The sequence below is a fragment of the Chenopodium album genome, chromosome 3, assembly GCF_948465745.1.
Source record: "Chenopodium album chromosome 3, dcCheAlbu1.1, whole genome shotgun sequence".
Classification (NCBI taxonomy): domain Eukaryota; kingdom Viridiplantae; phylum Streptophyta; class Magnoliopsida; order Caryophyllales; family Amaranthaceae; genus Chenopodium; species Chenopodium album.
The window spans coordinates 19,030,235-19,054,160 of NC_137836.1; the positions used below are offsets into that span (position 1 = coordinate 19,030,235).

Genomic DNA, 23,926 nt, shown 5'->3' on the forward strand with positions numbered 1-23,926 from the left:
GCAAGAAGATCAAAGAACAATCAATCATGTAAAGACTTTAATCACAAATAAATCAATTCCAAACCGTAGAACATTCTCAAGATCCAACTACACCACAACCATCCCCTCAATGGAGAAATTACCTACTAATCATGCCAACAACAAGATTAATTTACAAATAACCAAGCATCAACATGACTAATAAGCAATACTAACATCAAAAACAATAATCAAATGAAAGCAATGAAAATAGAGGACAAAGAGTTAGAGATTCTCATTGATTGAAGGTGAAAGTCTACAAGCAAGATGATCAATCTTCTTCTTCAAGATCCATGCTTAACAGTGGTGAAATCCTCACTTTCTCTCTCTAAACTACTCTAATCCTAAGCTAAACCTAGAGAGAGATTCTCTCCTAAAACTAGAGAAAAAGATCTAATAATATGAAGAAGTCCCATACAAAAACAAGCCTCCAATATAAATAGAATCTCGCAAAAACGCTGAACAGGGCTTGATGTGCGCCCTCGCATAAAACTGTGCGCCCGCGCCTTTTTGGATTGCGGCTTGCTGGCTAAGTTGTGCGCCCGCGTGCCTTGGGTGTGCGCCCGCGCACAGGTAGCGCACAACCCGCGCAAAGCTCTCTGCCTTGATTCAGAAATTTACTTCCATCCGCACGGGTTCTAACAGGGTTGCACGCCCGCGCACTATGGCCGCGCTCCCTAGCACCTTGCTTCTTCGATTCTACTCTCGTGCTTACTTGTATTCTTCTTTGCAATCCAAGAGTTCAAATACCTAAGCACAAACACCAAGGGAAGCAATAAGGTATAGGCAACGGTGAAAACACGCAATAAAGGGAAGCATTTAAGCATATACATGATTTCATCCAAAACACATCAAGACGTGTATGAACGCATTATTTGAACAAAAAAACTACAAAATACCATAAGACAAGATAAAACAAAGCATAAACACTACTCTAAGAGTGACATAAATGTTGCTCATCAGAAGCTGACTTCTAAACTATGGAGATTGTTTATTAAATGGGCTACTGAGGTAAACAATGACCTGAATTGCTTGAAGTTAATGCATCAGAATAGGGATTTGAAACGTAATGACACAATTCGCCAAGCTGGGATTAGGAACTCAGACTATGTTATTGTTTTCCCAAGGTCTTAGGTGCATCCTGTGTTAGTGTTGGTGCATGGTAGTATGTACTATTTATTGGTTACCATTTTGTTTAAGGTTTGTGTTAGGTAAAGGCCCATTCTAATTTAGCCCAATAGGTTTCCACAGTGTTTTGGGTGGGTCGTTTGTACGAGCTCCCTTGTTTTGGGGATGTTAAGGATGATTAGTTGCTGCAGTGGAACCATTTTAATCTTTTTTTTTTTTAATGTTTATAGTAAAAAAATGTAATGCTGATGCACCGTGGCCTTGTAATGAAACCTCACTAGTGTGATGGGTTTTTTAATGACTATTTCCGCGTTTACTTTAAATTATGCTTATTAATTCAAAGTATGGTTGTTAATTCTAAAAAAATAAATAAGGAAATAAGTAATGGATTGCCATTCCATTAAAAAATAAATAAAAAACAAAAGGTAAGGGTTTCTTTTTAAGGCTCACCCCAATAAGATTAAATATCAAAACAGACTCAGATACAATAAAAAATGACTATGAGCCATACAGTCAATGAGTCTTCCTTATTTTAAGGCGTGTTTATAGATGTGGCTTCTATCTCTGAGGACTGTGACTATATGTCTTAAATTTGTTTCTTTTTTTTTATGTAAGTATTGTATTTATTGTTCCTTTCCTTAGGTAACTTAGATTTAATCAGCTCACACTATGATTTCGGTATGGCCAGCAATTTAATGGACCCAGAATAAGATTATCTATGACAAATGATAAATCATGTAACATTAATAATTTAACAATAATTTCAAAATAGAACTTATTAAATCAGATGCTCCAAATAACTTAGGATACAAAGTTAGAGCAAGGTTACATGATCTAAGTCCAAATAACTTAAATATTTTCTTAATTAAACACAATAAGTGCCAAAGTTAGCAAAATAGAGCCATAGACTAGATCTCTCCACACAGCGAGATTAGTCACAAACCAGCAGAGTTTAGAGGTTTTGTGGAACCAAAATATACATCCCAAAGTTTTAAACAAAAAGCGGATAGATAGACGTCTAATATAAACATACACTGCTGTCGAGTAGCACGGGAAAAAAATTCCTCTTTCCTCGTCCTTTCATACTTCAAATTCCGAGTCCTCTTTAGCTACAGCTCTAGCACATTTAGCAACAGGAAAATGCATCTTGTTAAATAAAACAAAATAGGCAAAATATTAGCTACATCCGTATTTTAAACAAAACAAGCATTGCATTTTAATACCTTAAACTAGCCGAAAACAACCTAGATGCCATACAACTTGTCAAGTAAAAATTATGATTAATGTTGGGTTTGGATTCATGCCATACAACTCAATGCAAACTTTCTCATCGACTTCAACCTCCTCATCACGAATGAACTCTAGCATTCCTTTCTTGATGCTGCAAGAAACAATCTTTTGATTTTGATCCCTCCTAATGTGCATTGTGGCTTCATACTTCTTAGTGTTATTATACAATGCAACTTTGGTTTCTTTTCCAAGGCCGTTGAAATATGCTTTGGAAAGGGTAGAGGGACGTTCTAAATCAATAAAATAAGATAGGAAAGTAAGATAGGATGGTATAACAACAAATTATCAAAGATTTTCAATTGTAACAAGAAATCAAGTTTTACTTAAAATTGTTGGTTTCCGCACATACTTGTGCAGGAACTAGAATTTGAAGTATGGATCTTCTTCATCACTATCTGATCCCACTTCAGTTCTGGTTATTTCCATGTCATCCCTCCAAATACTAACCCGATAAATCATGTCCACGAAGTTGTCTAAGGTGAACAGAATATGATCTCCAACTTGTAAGTTGTTTGATCTAACAAATTCGCCCCAACCCTTGCTTAAAAACGTCTCAACTCTCCCATCACCCCAAACAATTTTTTTAAATGTCCATGTGTTTAGTTTTATCAGTTCCCTGTCATAAGATCAGAACAATGTCTCCACGATTCTTATCCCACGTGGTCCAGGCCATAAGTCATTAACCCCACGAGTCATACGCTTCAGAAGAGGCTGATAAAATAATCAGAGTACATATCATTCTATAGCAAATCAACTTATTTTTTTTTATAAAGTACAAAGCAAGTAGCTAGCTCAATCAACTCACCACATTTTTTAACCGCCTACGAGTATCGATTGTGAATTCAAAACGGTTAACGGACAATATACCTTCACCTATAACAAATTGCTTCCATAAGAACAAGGGATTAAAATTAAAAATAAGGGATTATAATTAAAAACAAGGGATTAAAGCATGGATAGTAAGAACACCATAATTATATGTCATTTTATTAAAATTAAAAATTATAAATCATATCATGCTTGATCAATAGCCGAATCCGGCCAAAAGAACCACAAGAATACAATTATACTACCAAAAACAGTAGAATAACTGACAGACAATTCATTATCAACTTCCAAAAACAGATCTAATAAACTACCCATTCAGGACAGGACAGGTGTCACTTAAAACAGATAAATTCAACTATCACAAACACGAAAAACACAAAATTCGACTTCAAACAAGACAAATTCTCAAAAAAATTAACCAAAAAAAATAAATATTCAAAGGAAAATTCCAAACTAGAATTTAGCTCATGTGAATTACGGGTTTATCAAAATCAACGCCAAACAAAAAATAATCAATCCAAAATCAACTTCATAACATCAATCCAAAAAAAACGCAAATTCACAATTGAATAGATATCAAAAGAAGAGCATTTCATTCGCATAATTCAACAAGTTAATGCATGTAAATAAAATAAAACAAGAATAAATAGGCTTGAGAAATCGGACTAATACCAGCTCGAAGTGAATTGAAATTACAAGGCAAATTTATAATTGAGAGAGAGATATTTGATGATGAAGTGAGAGAAACAGGGGTTAGGGTTTAAGTTTCTAAGGGTAGTAGTGTTGGTGTTATGTTTGAAAGGCAAGGAAAATATAAGAGGGAATTTGTACAATAAATTATGTAATTGAAATTTCCCTAAAAAAATAAAATTAATTGAAACACAAGAGACTAAAATGGGGGTCAGAAATAAACTTATAATTGAATTTTTTTAGGACATTGTATCATGGTCTGGGCACCGTCCCAATGTTCCTTATATAGCACAACTCTCTACACATTACCTACATCAACGGTTCGATTCCTAACAGCCCCACGCCCCCTTTTCTATAATAGTTTTTTATTTAGTAGTTTCTGTTAAATTTCGTCCCAATTTTTTTTTTATTAAATAGTTTGTTACTTTTTCTAAATAATTTATTTTTTCAAAAATAAAAAAATGAGGTTTTGTTTTTAAATAAAATAATTAGTGATTTTTTTGTTTTAAATAAATGAAGTGCACATACTATAGCCCAATAATCACGAAGTTAGTGAAGTTAATGGCACCGTTTAATATATGTATTTTACAATAATTTTAGAGGGAGTTTGTACATTAAATTACGTAATTGAAACTTCCCTAAAAAAATTAATATAATTGAAACACAAGAGACTAAAATGTGGGGTCAGAAATATAATTGAATTTTTTTAGGACATTGTATCACGGTCATGGCACCGTCCCAATGGTCCTTGCATAGCACAAGTCTCTACTTATTACCTACACCAACATCAAAGGTTCAATTCTTGACAACCCCAATCCCCCTTTTTCTATAATAACTTTTTATTTTGTAGTTTCTGTTAATTTTCGTCCCAATATTTTTTTTTTAAATTAAAAAGTTTTTTACTATTTCTAATTAATTTTTTTTATTAAAAAAATGAGTTTTTTTTTTTTTTAAAAAAAAGGGAAATTCTCACCGGTAACACTCAACTTCTGTTTTTTCTCAATGGTAGAATGCTAAATTTTGGATTATCATTGGTAATCACTAATTAGTAGTACTAATTTACTAGTAACATTAATGAAACTTTTACCTAAGTCCTTAACCATGGTTACCAATTTAAGTGGGAAATTAGCTGGAAAATATAGTTGGCTGCATTATTTGCTTGATTGATCAAGATTTTGGACTATAATTGATTTTCATATCATCTTGCTCAATGGTTCCTAGAATGAAAAAGGTACATGTCTAATACTGATCTTCATAAATCATTCAAGTTTTAGTTTTGAATATATGACCAAGACTTTGAGAAGTATAGATTGCCCTCATTTGTAATTGAACTGGTATGGCTTATTCTAAATTCGAAATCAATAAATAGCCATATACTATATTATTCACAAATATTGATGGTGAAATTAATAATTAGTCAAACCGATACCAAAGGGGAAAAAAGGGCAATTATTACGTATCACTTCTTCAACATATTCTTTGTTATGCATACTCTGTAATAAACATAAACTTTTTTATCCAATTAATTAATATTAATATCAAAACGGACAGTTTATGTTGAAAAATCTGAATCCCAGTATCTTGAGGATACTTCTGCTGTAGAAAATGGAAAGAAAGACCTTGAAGAAGTCTTGCATAGCAGCATAGCAGTGGAAGGATGCGCAATAATCGTTTAGGGTTTAAATAAAGGGGTAATTGATTAAGGAGGGAAGTGATTTTTTAGAAGGATAGGTTTGTAATTTTGTTATTAGTAAACCATGGTTAGTCGATAATTAGGTAAAAGTTTCATTAATGTTACCAGTAAATTAGTACTACTAATTAGTGATTACCAATGATAATCCAAAATTTAGCATTCTACCATTGAGAAAAAACAGAAGTTGAGTGTTACCGGTGAGAATTTCCTAAAAAAAAAATTAAAGAATAAGTTTTTTTTTTTTTTTAAAATGAAGTTTACATACTGTGGGGAATAGTTTCAAGCCTTTAAAATCCCACTAGCTTGAACCCCACTGTGATCATACACTAAAGTACGGTGGCGTCCAAAAGGGAAGAAGATAGAGCAAAAGAGTCGCCAACAAGTTTTTAAGGAACTTGTAAACCGTTCACGAGGTGAAGGTTACACCCCTTAACGATCCAAGAGATCGTCAACTCCATAAGGTCATGAACCAAATAAGGGTTCGGGGATGATGGTACAAATCCAACCTAAAAGAGATTGAACCTGCCCTAATAATAGGCCTCTACTTTATTCTGCTCGTATTCATGTGCGCTTTTTGATTAACATACAATCAATAGGTTAACCCTAAACCTATTTAATCTATGTTGGTTGAACATTAATGCACAAATAAACTATTTTTGGCGATCACTTGAATTATAATCACAATTAACCTAACAAGATTATTAATTATCTTATTAAGCGTGATTGCAAGTACAAATTCCCTTTAACATACAATAAAAGGTGATCAAGCAATAACAATAAAATAATACATATCAAGCAACATAAATAAATAATCATCAATCATAATCATAAATATTAGAAAGAACATAGGAAGCATCATACTTTTAATCATACTTGATATTAAAAACACCCTAGACATGATACTAGGAATATCATAATCTAAACATGATGTCTACATCATAAAAACAATTAAAATACTTACTTGGATGCCTCGTACCTATTTCTAATAACAAAATACACACGTTAGTAACTTCAAGGAAAATAATAATCAAAACAATTAAATTAAATAATTGAAAGAGAGATTTAGGACCAAACCCTCAGAAATTAAAACCTTTCACGTCTAGGGCGAAGGCAACTTCGAATATGGCTAGGTGTTTCTAGATCTAATGAATGCGGAATTTTGTATGAAAAAGCAAGAAAGAAAGAAAGAATGCTAAAAGATTAATGGTATTGAGAAAAGAAAAGAAAGATGATGAATAAAGAGAATTCGGTGAATGAGATGAATGATGATAAAGAATAAGGAGAATTAGTGAATGTTGATGATTGTTGATTGTAGATTGTAGATTGATTCGTGAATGAAAACGGAGTTTTTGATACGATATTTATAGAGAAAATCATCCAAAAAAGATAATTTATCAAAACAGAGTATGAAGGCCACAAATCCACCTTGGCGCCAGACCTGGCTCATTGGCGCCAGGCGCCAATTCTGGCGTCTAGCGCTAATCTTGATTCCAGGCGCCAAGGCCTGGGGTTGGACGCGAAACCGGATTTTAACGCGTTTTTGAAAATCTGATAATTTTACCGTACTGGAAGATAAAATAATATAATTTCGGTCGAAAATGCTATTTGATCTAATTAAAACTCTGAAGAATCCTAATTGAATTAAGAATGATAAGACCTTCTAGAATGTTCTAGAAGACTAAAACCATTCCTAATTACATTAGGAATGATAAATAATATTAGGCCCTCCCCTAGATCATTGGGCCGTACTTAAAACTCAAACCGGGCCCAGTTTAGTAAATTGGCCATAAATTCCTCAATATTCATCGGAATTGGGCTTATAATATATCGTTGGAAAGGTCTTTGCAAGCCCCATCCAACTACACCACTATTGGACCCATATCACGGACCAACCAAACTGGATTGGCTGTTTTCTTAAAATAAAGTTTTCAAAAACAGAAAGAAGAGAAAAGAAAAGAAAAGAAATAAAACTTTCCGCAACACTAGACCTTTCCACACTTTCGTTTCATTCGATTATGATTCGACGTGAAAGGTACTCATCACCGGGTTTGGTTTTGGGGAGACACAAATGGGTGTCTACACATACTATAGCTCAATAATCACGGAATTAGTGAAGTTAATGGCACTGTTAAATATATGTATTGTATAAGTCTAATACAGTTATTGTATATTTTTATGTAATGGGTAGGTGCAGTATTTTTTAATTTTATGTTAAAAACGGGCGTAGATGTAGTTAGGCATTCAATGGTATTTGAAACATATTATCACTTATAGCTTATTAGAATAAATAATATTTTGAAACTGATTATCACGGTATTTGAAACTTTTTATCGCTTCAAATTGGAAGTTACGAATTATAATAAATAATATTTTGAAACTTATTATCGCTTCAAATTAGAAGTTATAGATTAGAACAAATAATATTTTGAAACTTATTACCGCTTCAGATTAGAAGTTACGGATTATAAATTTGTGATGTATGATTTAATATTTATTAGATGTTAATAGTTTTAATTTAGTCGTATTGAATTACAAAAATGTTATGTTGTGTGACAAATTGATGTCTAAAAACTGGAAACCGGCAAAGAAATAGTCAGTTACGTGATAAATCGTTGTCTAAAAATAAGAACAACGACTAACACACGTGCGTGTAGATATTGTGCATAAAAGGAAAATTATGAAAAGATACTTTCTATTTTTGCCTTTAAAAAATCTAAGTACAATGCTTGAGAATTCATAAAGACTTTATTCTTTATTCTTTCAAGAATTAGTCATCATTGCATGCTTGTGATTGGTCCAATTATGTCTTTATATTGCGTGATGTGAAGGAGTGGCTCTATTGCTTTTTCTGTCTTTCACCTACATTTTCTTTCTTTCCTTTTCTGTCTTTCACCTTAATTTCCATCTTCTAACAATGGTAAGCACTGATAGTACCCCCACCTTTGGGAAAGTGTTTGCGCCACCAATCTGGAGGTCGAATGAACTGAAATCAAAAGAAGAAAATGCTGCAAGCTTTCGTTTGTATGCTACAGAAATGAAGAAGAAGATGAATAGTCATCTGGAATTTCTGGAGGACCAAGGGATTTGAAAGGTTGAGACTAAAAACGAAAAAGGAGAAACAAGTAAGAAAAGGAAAAGAGTAGATGTGTGGGATGGCTGTGGAAAATAGCCAATTATTATTGTCGATTCATACAATGATGAAGCTAAGACTAAACCTAAGGAGGGTGAGGGTGTTGGTTGTGCTGAGCCTAAACCTAGGGAGGGTGAGGGTGCTGATTGTGCTGAGACTAAACCTAGGGAGGGTGAGGATGCTGGTTGTGCTGGTGTAGAAGAGGGACAGGAGGAAATGCAAGACAAAGATGAAGAGACGGATGAGGCGAAGGAGGATAGTGAGGAAGAAGAAGAGACTGATGAGAATTCTCAAAGTGATGTGAATTCTGACTCAGAAACTGAAACTGAGAAAGAAGTCGCTGTCAATTCAGACAAATCATTCGAAATAGGGAGCCATTCGTACGATGATGATGATCACAATGGTTTGGAATCTGCTTCTTGGAACAATCATGAAGCAAATGAAGAAACAAGTGAAGATTCTTCCGTGTTTCGCATGAGAATTTCTGATAATTGATTGCATGATGTCTGTTACTGAAGTCTTTTTGTAGGTCTAAAATGTAATAGTGGTAGGATGATCAACACATAAGGTTTGCTCTAGGGGTTTTTTTTGCTGTTTCTAGATCTAGGTAACAAATTAGTTAATGAGAAAGCTATAATAAGTCTAATTAGTATATTATGATAATAGGTTGTAATTTCTATAAGTATGATATGAAGAGTGGCTGAACTAGATTATAAAATTTACCTATTTCGTATGGTTGTTTATCTGTTGTATTATGCTTTATACAAGTCAAATATGATGAGTTCATATGTATGAACCAATGTAATAACACAATGGTAATGTAGAGATTGGTTTAGTTAAAAACATCTATTCAAATGCATTAGTGCCCAAAATACATTAGGATCAGTATGTCAATATCAAGCCTACAACATAATAATTGCTCACAGGCTCGGCACTTAATATAGTCATTTTTTAAACATTACAGAATTGAGTCATATGCTCAGCGCAGAATTGATTCATAGTTTAGAACAGAATTGATTGAGCTCCACCAGCCTCCTTCCATCACTCAGCAAGCTAATTTTGACCCTTCTTACGCTTCACCTGAATTGACACAAACATGCTTTAGAAATAACTCAAACCTTTAGACACAAATAAGCTTTAGAAATAACTCAAAGCTTTAGACACAAACAGCCTTAACAACAAATATAAAATAATGAACAGAAACAAAATTCCAATATCGGCTTCTTCAAAGATTGTCGTGTATCCGGAGCATCCGTAGGTTGCGTCTGATTTTCACAGCCCTGAAGGCATAAACACAATTTATAAATGTATAGTAACAAAACAGGGCTAAAAATTTATATCGAACGGTAACAAGTGACTATGTAATACCTTAGCAGTTTTTAACTTGCGGGTGTTGTAGCCTAACTCAGCAAGAGTTTTGATCCTAGGCCCCTTTGTTTGCCCTCTAGGCGTCTTTTTTGAATTCGGATCTCCAATGTTGTAGGTGGAGCTAATGGGGCTCTTTTTTGCCATCTTTGGGTTGGATATTGATTGTTGAGAAGGAGTTAACAATGGAGACATCAGAATAGTTGCAGGGGTTGAAATTGGTGAGGTACAATTAAAATCATCCATTAACAGGTCATTGCCCAAAACTTGAGCTTCACCGGCAGCCTCCCAAAACTCAGCATAAGGATTTGAACCCTATTTCTTACGCCTTACCTGAGTTGACACAATTACGGTTTAGAAATAACTTAAGCTTCTTCAAGATAAAATTAGTAACATAAACAATAGTAATATACCGGCTTCTTCACAAACTGGCTTGACTCTTGAAATTCAGTTGGTTGCGCCTGAGTTTGAGATCCCTGAAGGCAAAACACATAATGTACTAGCTTTATAAGTAGTCAGTGTGCCCTTATAAATGTTTTTAACTAAGTAAGTATGGAATGGTAATACCTTAGCAGTTTTTAACTTGTTGGTCTTGTTCCCTAACTTAGCAAGGGTTTTGTTCCTAGACCCCTTTGGTCGCACTCTAAGTTTCTTTTAGATAATTGGATCTCCAATATTCCAAGGGGAGTTAGGAGGATGACTGCTTAAAGTCAAGAACTGGCAGCCTCTAGAAATTTGTGGGCTGATAGCGGCTTGTTGAGTAGTGGCAGCTAATGAAATTGTTGCGGAGGGTGTTTCTTGTTGAAGAGGGGTTGGCATCAGAGTAGGGACAGGGGGAGAAGTTTTTGAGTTAATCTCCGGATTTGGTACCACCAACTGTTCTAACAATTTTGCACGCTTCTCTTTCACCACCTCATGAAGCTTGGAAATTTCTTTGCGAACAGCCTCAACCGTTTCATCATCTACTAGAGACGCATCGTCACACAAAGCCTCAAGGTCAGGGATCAAGTTGTTGTACCGTTTGCATTCTCACATGTGTGCCTCTTCACAACATCTTTCCACCACCAAAAAAGTACAAAATTTGGAGGAATATCTTTAACCCTATTATCATCCCACGCTCTTATGATGTTCCTACATAGAATGAAATCCTTCTCAAACTTGTGACAGTCGCAAGACCTGTCTTTTGTGACAGGGTTAAAGGTAACTGAGTAAAATCTTTTGAAGTCGGTCAGCTCTTCCTCTGTAACACCCTCAAATTACTCTCTAATAATAATGATACAAAACCTTATTCAGAGAGTAGTTAAGGAGCATTACCGCCACGTGATTACGTAAGGATTTTCAAAATACAAATACTTGCAGCGAAAAAATACATACTTAACTTTTTTTAAATAATAATAGTTTTCAAAACTGAACCACACGAGAACTCTTCATACAAATCGTTAACCAATAAATATAGACTACGTGATTATCTCCCTTGTTCCCAATGCAACATTAAGGTCACGTCGACTCATAATCGTCACCTATCTACTTATCATAAGTGATATGTAGGGCCAAGCCAAAAACAAAACAGAAATACGCGTTAGCAAAAATGCTAAGTACATAACAATGCTAGATACGTAAATCATCAATTTATTTAATTAAATACGCATTTGTAAGATTTTGCATTTTGGAAATAATCGATCATTATCCAAACCGTTCATAAATAGAAGTTCCATATTTAGAAACATTCCAAAATCAACAACTTTTCAAAAGTAGATTCCAATAGAAAATGGAAGATCAACATTTTTCATCAACCATTTTCCCAACCTAAGTGTGCACACCCCTCAAGCTAGTAACTCATTTAAATAGTCTATACTCAAGGAAAGACTAGATCATACAAAGCTCATAGTCTTATCATTTATCTTTGCATAGTGGGAGTTAAGAAAAATCAAATAAACATCTTTGATAAATCAATCTTCAAATTCCCTTGTATGGGATGATTAAAATGATAACATTTCCCCTTTCAAACAATTTGGTAAGCAAAGTAAGTTAACAAACAAGCTCATAAAGCATATAAATATATAAGATCGAATAATAGTTTTTATTGAAACATGCTTAGAGGATTTATATTGTAAACATTTATAAATCATTGTTCAACATTCAAGCATATAGTTCATTATTTAAAACATAAAACACATTTGCATATAAAATCACATAGTTAAAGATCTAGCCACGAATACATACCTTAATCTTTTATACAATCATACGAAACCTCTAACAACGAAATTGACACTTCCCTTCAATAAACCAATAATCCTAATCAATACTTTTTTAAAAAAGATATAAAATATTGACTCAAACTAATTGTGCATGAAAAATTGCTTCAACCCTTTTATAAAATTAATACTTGTTTTTGTAAACTAATCTTTAAACTTTATCATTGTTAGATAACAATAATAATAATAATAATAATAATAATAATAATAATAATAATAATAATAATAATAATAATAATAATAATAATAATAATAATAATAATAATAATAATATAATAATAATAATAATAATAATAATAATATAATAATAATAATAATACTAATAATAATAATAATAATAATAATAATAATAATAATAATAATAATAATAATAATAATAATAATAATAATAATAATAACAAATTATTATAAATATGAAAGTACATGATTTAAACCAATAAAAGTAACATAAGTATAAGGATTGGGCTCACTTACTCTTAATGGGTCAAATATCATTAGAATGAATTTATATTGTTGGGATTTTAAGGATTTTTGTTTTGGTTTTTACAAAGCACCAAAGACCATACTTTGGTCATGGTTTGGAGGGGGACAAAAGAACAAAGGAGGAAAGAGGTGGGTGCAAGGAGGTGGTCCGACGGTGGATGGGAAGCCGGCGTCGGCCGAGGGCGGGCGGCGACTAGGGTGCGGGCCTTGGTGGTGGTGGTGCCCAGCCAAGGAGGCGCGAAGGAGAGCGAAGGGGAAAATTTTAGGGTTTTATAATTGGGTTTAATTGCTGAAATTTTGTGGGTATTCTTACAATTAAAATTGAGATAAAATTAGCTTGGTTTCTTGCTCTATTTATAGGTGAAAATGTTGAAGAAATCAAATTAAGCTTCAATGTTGATTGGTTTATTTGGGTGGTGCATCTAATGGTTGAGAAGAACTTGATAGTGGTGATGGAGTGGATAAACTCCAAGTGTAAGAAAATATTTTTACCATTAGATTAATAGACTAGGGGAGGTAACATTTGGGGATGTAAATTGAAAAAATATTCCATAGTTATGGTGTACAAACATCATACATTGATGTTGTTGATTGGGGTAGATGGGTGGGTTTCTATTTTCTTTGTCCTTTAATTTTGTGGCTACAAAAATCTGATTTGGGTTATGTGTAAAATGGACTTCAAAGTATTCTTATGGGCTAGAGAAAAATGATAGTAAGTCATTGGCCCAATAACTATGGTGTAGACACCCATTTGTTTCTCCCCAAAACCAAACCCAGTGATGAGTACCTTTCACGTCAAATCACAATCGAATGAAGTGAAAGTGTGGAAAGTTTAGTGTTGCGGATAGTTTTAATTTCTTTTCTCCTCTCTCTATTTTTGAAATCTATTTTAAGAAAACAGCCAATCCAGTTTGTTTGGTCCATGATATGGGTCCAACAGTAATGTAGTTGGATAGGGCTTGAAAAGAGCTTTCCAACGATATATTATAAGCTCAATTCCGATGAATATTGAAGAAGTTATGGCCAAATTACTGAACTAGGCCCGATTTGAGCCTTATATGCGGCCCAATGATCTAGAGGAAGACCTAATATAGATTTATCATTCCTAATGCAATTAGAAATGGTTTTAGTCTTCTAGATTCTTCTAGAAGGTTCTTTTCATTACTAATTCAATTAGCATTGATAAATTGACTTTTGTTGACTTTTTAGAGTTTTAATCAGAATAAAAGAATGTTTTTGAGGAAAATACGATTTTATCCTCCTGTACGACAATTTCTATCTGATTTTTAGAAAACGCGTCAATAATTAAGTTAGCGCCAAATGCCAGCATTAGCGCCTGACGCTAAGCTTGGCGCCTGGCGCTAGCGTTAGCGCCTGGCGCTAATGTCAGCGTCTGGCGCTAACCTTGTTTTACGCGTCAGAACTCTGTTTTGATTTTTTATCTTTTGGGCTGATTTTCTCTATAAATAGCCTTCTAAAAACTCCGTTTTCATTCACCAACTCTCATCAAGATTTTCTTGATTACTCTCTCTCTCTCTCTTTTCTAAACTAGCCTTTTCTCAAATACAAAATTCCGCATTCGCAAGACTTAGATACACCCAGCCATATTCGAAGTTGCCTTCGCCCTAGACGTGAAAGGTTTAATTTCTGAGGGTTTGGTCCCAAATCTCTCTTTCAATTATTTAATTTAATTGTTTTGTTTATTATTTTCCTTGAAGTTACTAATGTGTGTACTTTGTTATTAGAAAGAGGTACGAGGCATCCAAGTAAGAACTTTAATGGTTTAATTGATATTATGATTTTGAAATCATGCTTAGATTGTTATTTTGATTCCTAGTATCATGTTTTGGGTAACTTTAACACAAGTATCATTAAAAGTATGATGCTTCCTATGTTCTTTCCTAATAGTATCATGTTAGGGTTAAAGCTTTGATTTTTATATGTTTAATGACATGCTAAGGTTTTGTTATTAATCTTATTAGTATCATGCCTAGGATCTTGCTATTTTTATGCTTTAACATGTTTATTATTATTATTTATTGTTATTGTTATGATGATTATTATTATATTGCTTGATTATTGTTATTGCTTGATATTAGTATCATGCATAGGATCTTGCTATTATTATGCATGTTTAAAGGGAATTTGTACTTGTAATCACGCTTAATAAGATAATTAATAATCTTGTTTAGGGTTAATTTGATTATAACTCAAGTGATATCCAATAATAGTTTTATTTGTGCATTAAATTCAACCAACATAGATAAACAGGTTTAGGGTAATCCTATTGATTGCACGTTAGTCAGAAAGCGCACATGAATACGATCAGAATAAAGTAGAGGCCTATTATTAGGGCAGGTTTAATCTCTTTTAGGTTGGATTTGTACCTTCATCCCCGAACTACCAGTCATGGTTCAAGACCTATTGGAGTTGACGATATCTTGGATCGTTAAGGGGTGTAACCTTCACCTCGTGAACGGTTTACAAGTTCCTAAAAAAATTTGTTGGCGACTCTTTTGCTCTATCTTCTTTCCCTTTGGACGCCACCGTACTTAAGTGTATGATCACAGTGGGGTTCAAGCTAGGGATTAACTCTTGAAATATTCCCTACATTTTTTTGGCGACTCCACTGGGGAGGATTTCTATTTTAATTCCTGAAATTTATTTCGGCAATGATTTTGAATGAGTGGATGAGACTCGAAACGTTCTAAGTATTTCATGTGCGTAATTTTGATTAACATTATTGTCATATGCATAAAAAAAAGATCTCATTGGAAAGATCATCCGTAATGAGTTAAAACATAGGATTTTTACACGTAGGAAATTTGAGGAATATCTTTCACAACTAGGACCGAAATAACACTGCGCGAAACTGAAAAATTTTATCGAGCACAGAAAGCTGCTGAGGCATGTAGGAATTAGCGTCAGCGAACAGAAGTTAGCGCTTGTATTTTGGCTTAAGCGCTAGACGACTGTTTTGTCGTCAGGCGCTAAAGCCAAAAGTCGGCACCAATCTCTGTTTGTTGGCGCCAAATTCTTCCAATACCTAGCCAGAAATATGCATTCTAATTCGACCAGTTTTTAGCATTGTTCGCTCGATCCTACTTCCTGATTGAGTTTTTCTCACTTTTCTGAAACCCATATGTGTTCTACATATGGACATAATCCTCTGGGAATTCATGCTCCATCTACCTGATTGAACGCTCTGAGCAACAAAGGGTACGTGCGAGAATGTTGAATTCACCAAACCATGGAAGCGAGTTTTTTCTAAAACACGCGGTTTCCTATCCGCTCACGCCAACCCTTCACGATTAGGCTTCCGCGCGGTGCATCCGGACAATTAACCATGGACCCTCTATTGACTAACCCATATCCCAAACTTTAGAGAACTAGAGCCATGGTTAGGTTGCAAACTCATTGCATCATATTGTGCCTACTTGACTAATTGCGCATTATTTGTTGTGCATATGGTATATGTTTTTCCTAACTGTTTGTTTGATTTGTGTTAAGATTAAATAAATTAATGACTAAAAGAACTTTGCCTAATTAATTAATTAACTAATTAATTTGGGTAAATAAAATCTAAATTTTTTAACCAGAATTGACCTAGTACGACTTTAGGCATACCCCTGTTGATTAATAATACCGAAAACAGTCTCAGATCGAAGCTTTAGCAATGGCGCCAAAGTTTGAACTGTAGCGCCACTCTGTGGAGTGTGGCGCCTGGCAACAATGCTGTCGTCTGGCGCTACATTGCAAAGAGAGGCGCCAGTCCTGTTGTTTTGACAACAGTTCGGATTGTTGATCGAGTCATCACTTTGTATCTAATTAACCAGTTTGCTAAGTAATTTGGTTAAATTTTACTGTTAATAATACCTTGTTAAGTCATTAATTAATTCTAGGCACCAAGTCCCATGGACTTACACAAAAGTCCAAGCATGTCACTTACACTCAACGCACACAACAATACACATACTTTGACCATGTCTAAGAGAGTCTTGTATGCGCGTTTTTTCCGTCATTTTTTTTAGGGGGGTAAGTTGGATATTAATCCTCCAATTTAAAAATCATACCTGGTTCCTAAAAATATACACATTATTTTTGCCAAAATATGCACCTATTTTTTTTTTCCTCTTTAAAACCGTAAAGTCAAGGTCGATTTGAGTCAAGTAATTAAAATACAAATGATTTAAGTTATAGCGCGTGGTCAAGAAAGGAAGGGCGGTTAATCATAGACAATCTTTTTTGTACAAGTCCAACTTTTCGACAAACCCATTGCTCGTAAGAGGAAAGCTAGGACAGTAATGACAACACAAGAAGAAGTCAATGAGCTCAGGAACCAATTGGTTACTGTGACTGAAGCACTAAAGATCCTAACCCTTAAGATCGATGATCCTGTGAAACAACAACAGATGGACCTCATGCAAGAGAGTCTAAGCAAGCTATCTAGTGACTACAAGTTTCAAGGGATTAGTTCACAAGGGGTCTCGGTGGACTAAGATCTTCTTCCGCAGAAGTTCAATGCCAAAAGCATCCCTAAATTCAAAGCAACCGATAACCCTTATTTTCATTTAAGAGCCTTCGAAACAATAATGAGCATTAAGGGTATCGACAAGAAGGTGTTCCCCTCTCTGTTCTCACTATCTCTCGAGACCGTTTGCCAGCAATGGTTCTTTTCTCTCGAGAAAGAAAAAACCTCCACCTGGGAGTCCATAGCAAACGCTTTCGTTGATAGATACAAATGCAACATTCAAGTTGAGACTGACCATAGGGAACTTGAAATCCTCATGCAGAAGGAGAACGAAGGCTTCACCTCCTTCTTTAACAAATGGAGAGAAACCTCAGCTAAGATGATTGAGGTGCCAAGTGAAAAAGAGTCTGTAAGGTTATTCATCAAAAACCTTCAAGAAAAATACTCCAAGCATCTCAAATATCTGAATAATCTCCATACCTTCAAGGCCGTCTACGACATTGGAATCAATATTGAAGACGACCTGGCTAAGTTGAAAGCTGCCAACAATAACTCCAACAGTGGCTGGAAAGGAAAGAAGAACGACAATCCTTATTTTTCCAAAACCACCCACTCAAACAATGTTAGCACTTTTAACCTAGGTGAAGTCCTTGCTATGAATAATCAGGGACAAAAGAAACCATTTAGGAGGAACTTTACTCCTATTGGCATGAGTTATGACACCGCATTTGACCGACTAAATGCAAAAGGTCTTATAACTCCTATTGGACCATTTAGGGACCCACCAGTTGATAAGTCTATTTTATATATATTTTTATTCCCCGTCCCACGGTCATATTTGTGCTTATTTGAGTTCTACGGAGCTATTTTTATTACTAATATACGTTTTCTAGTGTTTTTGTAGAGTTGGTATTATTTTGTAGGAATTTGCAGAATTACGATAATTCCTGAGCTTATTGAGCCACTACGAAAATATTAGAGTCGGATCGTATTTTATGACCGTATATTTTAAGCCCAAGGCCGAGTTAGAGAAATTTATTTCGGTGATTAAGGGCTCGATACGTCCAAGATTTTACAAGTTATTATTACTATGGACCAACCAAGGAAAGAAATTGGGCCAAATAACTAAATAGCTCAAACGTACAAAACTAAGCTTGCAAGAAAGTTACTGGGCTTTAATCTCTGAGCTTCAACGCGGGTCCAATCAAGCGGATCAAAGCAAACTCGGGCCGCAGATCTTGTTATTTGAGATTTCGTAATTGGGTAGGAAAGCAAAAGTCGGTGGACTTGATTTGCTTCTAGGATGAGTTTGAGTTGGAGTAGATGTTTGATTCCTCAAAAATTATCCTTTGACTTTTCTTATATAATAAGGGAGGTAGTAGTACGTGGGGGGCAAGTTTTAGCGGGGAGATTAATTAGTTTTAGTTTCCTTTTCATTAGTTTAAGATTAATTTTAGTTAGTTTTCTTTTCTTTTTCTCTATCTAACTTTTCTCTCTCTCCCTTAATTAAACTCTTAGTATTATTTTCTCTCTTGTTTCTCTCTCTACTACTCTTTGTTTAATCTCAGTTATTTATTTTATTTCTTCTATCATGTCTTGTTTAATTGCTTTGTCTAGTTTATATTTAATTATGTGTGAGTAGTTTAATTTCTAGGGTTTATGGGGATCTAATAAATAATATGAAGGGGTAATTTATTGTTGTTAATTATCAATGCTAGATTAATTTCCTATTTATTGATTTAATGCTCTGTGACTAGATTAGGCCTATCTTTTATGCATGAGTTTGACAATATTGATTCAAGATGCGAGAGATGAGAATTAATGTTTAGGTCTAGTTTCATTAGGCAAGTTAATTTATAAGTGGTTAAGTCGAGATTCGAGAGATGAGATTTAATACCGATAAATTAATTGTGTGATTGTAATACGTAGCGAAAGCCCTTTACAATCTGGTTAATTGATGCATTGATGATTGACTATTATTGATTGTTGGTATTGCATGCTAATTTCTTATTGAATTGTTTTAACGTTTTACAATTGCGGCTTGTAAAAGTATAGCAATATTAAATTGATGAATCGAGCATATGTTAATTTGATATTAAAGGCTATTTTCAATAAGAACTTAGATCTAGTAAATTGCGAGAGCCTGTTAGATCTATGTTGATTAATAAATTGCGAGAGCCTGTTAATCATGTTATTTATGCAATGTCAATGATTGATTACTATGTTTTACCCTGGAGTATTATTTATTGGTGAACCTATGCCCTAGATCCTTTTATATATTGTTTTCTCCCTATTCCTATTATTTGTAGTTTAGTTTCATACTCAAACATAAATATTGGTTACTTAGATAATTTAGATTATAATAATTAATTAGGAGTAAAAAGACTTGTTTCCCTGTGGAGATCGACCCTACTTCCCTATCTACTTTAGTTAGAGGATTTAGGTATTTACTTTTGATTAGGGGATACGACTTTACCCTGTCACCAGTCGAAAAGAGGTCGGCTAACTGGAACCCCAATGCACATTGCAAGTATCACCAAGGTATGGGCCATCTCACCGATAACTGTTGGAAGCTTAAAGAAGCTATCGAAGACTTAATCGACAACAACAAGCTGCCATTAACCCCTGCCAGTAAGAAGCCAAGTACTGATAATGCGCCTCTCGCTCATTCCTTGGCTATCTCTGATGAGGAAAACGAGGTTGACCCCTCGTCTCTCATCAAACCTGTTAAAGAAATCCTTGCCATCGAAGAAGAGGAGGAGATCTTTTTCGACGCCATGGATAACCTTCCAGAACTAGCAAGTAAAGAGGATATACAATCGCTCACACTGTCTATGATCGAAGGATCGCACTTGCTACGTGAAACTCTCAAGGCTATAAAGGAACTTCAGAAGAAATATGATGAGATTCCACTCCCGAATAATGAACCTAAGAAAGAATTCACACCCATGGGAACGACTTACGAGGCGAAATGTTTTCCTTTACAAGTCACCGACAAACCCAAGAAGAGTAATAAACTCTACACTCCAATTGGGATCCCATATATACAAATGTTCAAAATGCTCTCCGAGAGTGGCGAGATCAAACCTCTCGAACCGAGACCATTTGAATCATTGAAAAGGACAGATAGATATTACTGTCAGTATCATCAATTAGGAGGTCACACTATCGAAAACTGTTTTAAATTCAAGGATTTAATTCAGAAAATGATTGATGAAAAGAAGCTTGTCCAAGTTCCACAAGAAGGGGATGCAAGTATAATGGAATTTGGGACAGCGACGAAGAAAACGTCTACTTAAAAGACATGGTAGGACCTCCACCTTTGGTGTCATATGCCATGGATGACTTTTGGGTTGAAGAAGATTCATCAATAGACGTCCTCACAAGATCCGGGAGAATGAAACCTCCCGTTTCGACACAACCCATGCCAACCACACAGCAAGTTCCCATACCTATCATTGAAGATAATAACATCGTCAAACAATTCAAGAAAACAAAAGTTGAAATGAATGTATGGAAGCTTCTGGCAACATCTCGAGAACATAGGTTGGCTGTAATGAATGCCTTGGACAAAATAGGGATATATTCTGACACCACTCCTGAGGGGTTGGCTAACTTCCTCACGAGTGATCTACCTAGTCCCATCAATTTGATCACCTTTTCTGACAAGGATTAACCCCCAGAAGGTGACAAACACTATAAGGTATTAAACCTCACAGTAGTTTGTAAGAGAATGAACGTCCCTATGACTCTTGTAGACAATGGATCATTTATTAACGTCTGTCCACTTAGAACTGCGAGGATGCTAGGCATAAGGGATGAAGACTTAACCCCGTCAACACAAGGAATAAGAGCCTACGACAACACTCGTCGTCAAGCTCTCGGTAAAATTACCATAAATGTAACGGCGGGAGCGATAGAACATGCTACTACTTTCCAAGTTGTAGATATCAAAGCTTCATTCAATTTATTGTTGGGACGCCCTTGGCTTCATGACCTAAAGGTCGTCCCCTCATCACTCCATTAACAAGTAAAACCATAGTTGGGGGAATTCATATCACCATCGATGCTTCACCTATGAGAATCAAGTCTATAGAAAATCCAATAATTAACGTGGAGCACGATGAGGATGATGAAGATTTATAGGGCTTTAACGAAGAGGTCTCCTTAATCCAGGAGGATGAAAGGACCCCTCTCTACCACGACCCCCATTCTAACACGATCGTGAATGTTATTCTGAAGAAACAAGGACATTTTCCTGAGATGACCCTAGAAAAGAAAAAGGGAATAGCAAAACCACTGGAGTCACCTGGCCTCCCTAAATTAGATACTTTCGGACTTGGTTTCAAACGACTTAGAAAGATCTTAAGCGAGCCAAAGAAAAATCGAAGGCACGTAGGGACGCTCTCATTCAAAAGAAAGCAATCCCAATGGATCAATACCCTCTTACACTTAATGGTCAATTCATAAAAGAAGGAGAGGACTATCCATGCCACGAATTTCCCGAACCATTTGTCGTAAACGACATAAGGCAACCGGGATTTGAAATTTTCTTGGATTGCTATTTCACAGATGAAATCCCAACTCCTGTCCATAAGGAGAAAGCACCCCCATGATTTGACTTTAATGTCATGGGATTATTATTTGGACGAGAAAAGGATGGGCCAACATACAAAGAGGATAACTCCTCGCTCATTCAAACAGTCCTGCAAAGTGAAAAATTCGATCCCTCGAAGCTAATCACTCCAACGGAAGGATCACTACAAGGGTGGCGCAAGACCGTCAAAGTGACTACTCCAAGTGGAAGAAAGATCTTTATCACGACAAGGCAAGGACCGATGTTCAAAGAGTCGTCTGAGTTAGAGTCAGAGTCAGAGTCTCTCCCTGTAGAGTCATCTAGGTCTTTAGTAGTAGCACCTTCCCCTTCTATTTCTCCTAGAATAGTTAGTGATCAAGTCCCTGAGGACATATCACTCTTTGATGTAATGATCTCAGAGTATAATAATATAATTTCTTCTCCTTACTTCTTGTGTTCTTCTTTAACCCAAGATGACGAGCATTGCTTAACTAACAATGAAAAAGACAAAGAACTTATTAAAGCAATGGAAACACTTGAAAAGAAAACACCGATAATTGAAGACACTGAGACGGTTGATATCTCAAATGATTCAACCAATAAAAGAGAAGTTAAAATCGTACTAACACTTAATGAACAAGAAAGAACCGATTTAATTAACTTACTTAAAGAATTCATCGATGTATTTGCTTGGTCATACGAAGATATGTTGGGCATTAATAGAGAAATAGCTCAAAACACTATAACGCTAATTCCGGGAATGAAACCCATAAAACAAAAGTTACGTCGAATGAAACCCGACGTAGCTCTTAAAATAAAAGAAGAATTTAAAAAACAAATAACTGCAGGTGTGGGGAATAGTTTCAAGCCTTTAAAATCCCACTAGCTTGAACCCCACTGTGATCATACACTAAAGTACGGTGGCATCCAAAAGGGAAGAAGATAGAGCAAAAGAGTCGCCAACAAGTTTTTAAGGAACTTGTAAACCGTTCACGAGGTGAAGGTTACACCCCTTAACGATCCAAGAGATCGTCAACTCCATAAGGTCATGAACCAAATAAGGGTTCAGGGATGATGGTACAAATCCAACCTAAAAGAGATTGAACCTGCCCTAATAATAGGCCTCTACTTTATTCTGCTCGTATTCATGTGCGCTTTCTGATTAACATACAATCAATAGGATTAACCCTAAACCTGTTTAATCTATGTTGGTTTAGTATTAATGCACAAATAAACTATTATTGGCGATCACTTGAATTATAATCACAATTAACCCTAAACAAGATTATTATTTATCTTATTAAGCGTGGTTGCAAATACCAAATCCCTTTAAACATGCAATAAAGGTGATCAAGCAATAACAATATGATATATATCAAGCAACATAATAATAAATAATCAACATCATTAATAAAAACAACATCAATCATAATCATAATCATGTTAAAGCATAGCAAGATCCTAGGCATGATACTAACAAGATTAATAACAAACCCTAGCATGTCACTAAACAATAAAAATCAAAGCTTTAGTCCTAACATGATACTAACAATCATAAGTATTAGGAAGAATATAGGAAGCATCGTAGCAATCATACTTGATATTAAAATTACCCTAGACATGATACTAGGAATCATAATAACAATCTAAACATGATATCTACATCATAATATCAATTAATCAATTAAACCACTTAAAGTACTTACTTGGATGCCTCGTACCTCTTTCTAATAACATAATACACGCGTTAGTAACTTCAAGGAAAATAATAATCAAAGCAATCAAATTAAATAATTGAAAGAGAGATTTGGGACCAAACCCTCAGAAATTAAACCTTTCACGTCTAAGGTGAAGGCAATTTCGAATATGGCTAGGTGTATCAAGATCTTGCGAATGCGGAATTTTGTATTCGAGAAAACAAAGTTTTAGAAAAGAAAGAATGAATGATTTTAAGAAGAGAATTGAAGATTCTTGGTGAATGAATATTGATAATCCGTCC

General features: G+C 34.9%; 2 long non-coding RNA genes across 4 annotated transcripts; both read right to left on the reverse strand.

The window, feature by feature from the left end:
• Positions 1–1,991: 1,991 nt before the first annotated feature.
• Positions 1,992–4,580, reverse strand: LOC145612374 (uncharacterized). Of its 3 annotated transcripts, none has more exons than XR_014106593.1 (3): positions 3,937–4,517; positions 3,242–3,309; positions 1,992–2,263 (listed from the first exon to the last, which is right to left on the reverse strand). It is a non-coding gene; the product is annotated as an uncharacterized LOC145612374 (long non-coding RNA). The 3 variants fall into 3 exon arrangements; XR_014106591.1 differs by lacking the exon at positions 1,992–2,263 and adding an exon at positions 2,272–2,666 and having other exon boundaries at positions 3,937–4,523; XR_014106586.1 differs by lacking the exon at positions 1,992–2,263 and having other exon boundaries at positions 2,272–3,309; positions 3,937–4,580.
• A 5,030-nt stretch (positions 4,581–9,610) lies between these two features.
• Positions 9,611–10,882, reverse strand: LOC145612385 (uncharacterized). The gene is made up of 4 exons (XR_014106595.1): positions 10,710–10,882; positions 10,556–10,618; positions 10,146–10,475; positions 9,611–10,057 (listed from the first exon to the last, which is right to left on the reverse strand). It is a non-coding gene; the product is annotated as an uncharacterized LOC145612385 (long non-coding RNA).
• Positions 10,883–23,926: the final 13,044 nt, after the last annotated feature.